Raw genomic sequence first — 3,647 nt, 5'->3', positions numbered from 1 at the left:
TTTATTACGATTCCAAAGAAAGCTACACCAAAAACATGTGCAGATTTTAGGACAGTCAGCTTAATGAGTCATGTGTTAAAGATATTCCTTCGAATTATACATAATAGAATTTATCCAAAGGGCTTAGGTTTTCGCAAAGGGCTTGGTACTAGAGAAGCCTTGTATGGAATACGAGTTCTAGAACGTTGTCGTGAGTTTAATAGAGATGTCTTTTTATGTTTTATTGATTTCGAAAAAGCTTTCGACACTGTCGAACATGGCAAACTCATAGAAATTCTGAAACATTGCAGATTAGATGAAAAGGATATTCGAATAATAACAAACTTATACTGGAAATAGTGCGCAAATGTTTCAATTGATAAATACTTCACGCAAGAAGTAGAAATAAAGCACGGGGTTCGACAAGGGTGCATTCTGTCACCATTACTGTTCAATATATACTCGGAGACTACTTTCAAAGAAGCACTACACGATGCGACAGATGGAATTATGGTTAACGGGGCACTTATAAACAATTTGAGGTACGCCGATGATACAGTGCTTATTGCCGATTCAATAGAGGGCTTACAGAACCTGTTAGACGTTGTTGCATTAAAGTGCAGAGAATACAGCCTAAAATTAAATTGCAGTAAAATCCAATATTTGGTGGTAAGCAAACGTCCTATTCCTGGAGGAAGACTGACAGTATTTGGTTCAGCCATAAAAAGAACCGATAAGAACAACTACTTGGGATGTCAGCTTAATGAGCAATGGGATAATATTAAAGAAATACGTATCCGAATTGAAAAAGCAAGGTCGTCTTTTATCAGAATGAAAAACTTGCTGTGCACACGAGAGCTTTCATTACCGCTCAGAATAAGAATGCTGCGATTCTATATATTCTCTATACTCCTCTCCGGGACAGAGACGTGGACGCTGTCTGTTGCATCGATGAATAAACTCGAGGCTTTTGAAATGTGGTGCTATCGACGTATGCTGAAAATAAGCTGGACAGAAAAAATTACAGTGGTACTTCGGCGTGTCAACAAAGAAACAGAAATATTAGAGACAGTAAAACGCCGTATGTTAGAGTTTTTTGGTAATATTCTGAGGCATCCATAAAAGTACGGACTACTGAAATGAATAATTGAAGGCAGAATTCAAGGTAGACGTGGCACTGGAAGACGAAAAATATCATGGCTTAAAAATTTACGTCAATGGTTTAATAAAAGTACAAGATCACTTTTTCGAGAGGCTGTAGATAAAGTCAAAATAGCAATCATATTAGCCAACGTTCAAAGCGGACAAGGCACCTAGAAGAAGAAGAAGTTTTCTATATTTCTGCTATATTTTGTTCGTGGGCCACCAATAAGTGCCTCAATATGAATGCGTACTTTGTAATGTAATAGTGAGTGGGCCTATACTACCTCAACAGTCAGGTCAAAGGGTATATGGCCAATCTATTTCAAATGCAGAACCCCTTACTTGATGCACAGAAGTAAGTCATAGGTATCTAGGTTAATATCTGTCTTTACAGAGCACATGACCATAGGATGGAATGGAGCTAGGCTCTGTCTATACTGTGGTATCACCTGCAACGCGTGTGTGCCGAATCACGAAGAAAGGACACCCGAACAGCTGTTGTGTCTATGTCCAGACCTGGCCAGAACTAGGGTTAGGTTTTTGGGGGTCCCCTTCTTTAACACATTCACTGATACGTCCAATATTAACATTGGTCAGACTCTCGCCTTTATAAATGCTTCTGGCTGGCTCTAGTTCGACTTTCTATAATTATAATATAGTTATATATAACGAGGAATTGTGGATTCAAAACAGCTTTATTAGCTAATTTGAGGAGGATTCGTTCCTTCCTCCACTTCAATTAACTAACTGTATAAGGTTGTTAGGTTTGGATCAGCTTTTAGCTGGTTGAGTGTAAAATCGTGGTGGTCCCCTAGTTTGTTGAAGAGTTTCAATGGTTTATCTCTTATATTTTTTTTATATTAGTTGATTGTTTTTTTTGCTGTTACAACCGTCGGGTCTCTATAAACTTTTATAATGTGAATTTTATTAGCCGCATCAAAAATATATTACAAAGCAAATCATTTAGAGCGCTTAACTGCAATTATTGTTGATATAAAAAAAAAATGAGTGAATATGATAGCGTATTTCATAGTTGTTGTGTCGGTAACTTTTTATGTAATTTATTTCTATTATAATTAAAAACTTTTAGTTTCCATGAGTAACACTTTTGCGCATATATTGAAATATTCTATTATTTTCGCTAACACCGGTGTGCATCATCATTTCTAAACAAACTTATGTGCCAAAAGCGTCTCCAACATAAACTTGGTAAACCTAACACCCTATCAAAATATAATAGTCAACTTACACAGAAGATATAAGTAAAAAAGTAAAATATAAAAATAAATTCAGTTTTATTATACGAAAACCGCTAAAAGTATCAAACTACTTGATGTCGACAGTGCCATGGCAACAGAAATGTGGTTCAACTAATGCAGTTGATTGTTATTTCGATAAATTACTGAGGCGAAAAATTGATCTACACATCATTATAGAAAACATTTCATGACATTAGTTTATACTTTTCCGCTTCGCACTGTAGTCACAAAGACTTCGACGTAACTACGCCACTACGCCACTACACGTTATTAATCATATGTAGTTACCGCCATACACGGTGGGGCTGTCTTCGCCAAAATACCGTGTGCAAGTAATTTGTGGTATCTTTCGAGTGCGCTATTCGACCTTAGAACGTTGCCGAAGTCGGTAGAACTTTGTGCGCTTTGCTCTGGTGCAGTTAAGAACTTTCTTTTCGCTTAAGGTTGGGGGTGTGTTCTTCGCTTAATACTTTTTGTGCATTTGTGTACGTGGTTGCCATTTATTTTTTATTGCTCAAAAGTGAAACTAAAGTGAAAAAGTTTTTCTTATAATTTCCCTTCACTTGCAGCAATTGATTTTACAAGTGTAATATTTACTTGAGATCCATTGCAACGGTTACGTTTATATAAGAATGGACTCACCAACACCGTCAATTGTGTTCGAAGATTCAAACAACTCAGCAATGGACGCCTGCTTCACTGCATTCGATAAAGATGGGTAAGTTTAAATTTTTCATTATTTTTTTATATAAAAAAAATAAATAAATAAAACGTGTATAATAATAAAAATTTTAATTTCGTATTAATATTGTATGCAGCGTATTATATAATATAACAACACTTCAAGTAAAATACTTGTATAATTTTGTTGCGATAAAAATAATAAAATAAAAAAAATTGAAAAGAATCATAAGATACAAAAATTTTTGTGCATGGAAAAAAATAAATCAAATATTTCTTTCTTAATTGCGAATTAATAAATAATTACTAACAATTAAATTTAATTACTAATTACCTATTAATTACTTATTACTTGGTATATATGTCTGTAACAGTGAAATAAATATATCGGATTGTAACAATATATTTATATATATATATATATATAAAATAATAAAAAAGTTACACTCAAAATAAAAAAAAAATTAAAAATAAAATTTAATGAATGTGTTTAATTAGATAAAAAATTCACGACCGTTTTTTGTTTTAGTTTTTTTTGTTTTATTTAAAAAAATAATAAATTTATATTATTAACTATATTTTTTT

The sequence above is a fragment of the Teleopsis dalmanni genome, chromosome 2 (genome assembly GCF_002237135.1).
Source record: "Teleopsis dalmanni isolate 2A chromosome 2, ASM223713v2, whole genome shotgun sequence".
Taxonomy (NCBI): Eukaryota; Metazoa; Arthropoda; class Insecta; order Diptera; family Diopsidae; genus Teleopsis; species Teleopsis dalmanni.
This window is presented reverse-complemented; position numbering follows the sequence as displayed.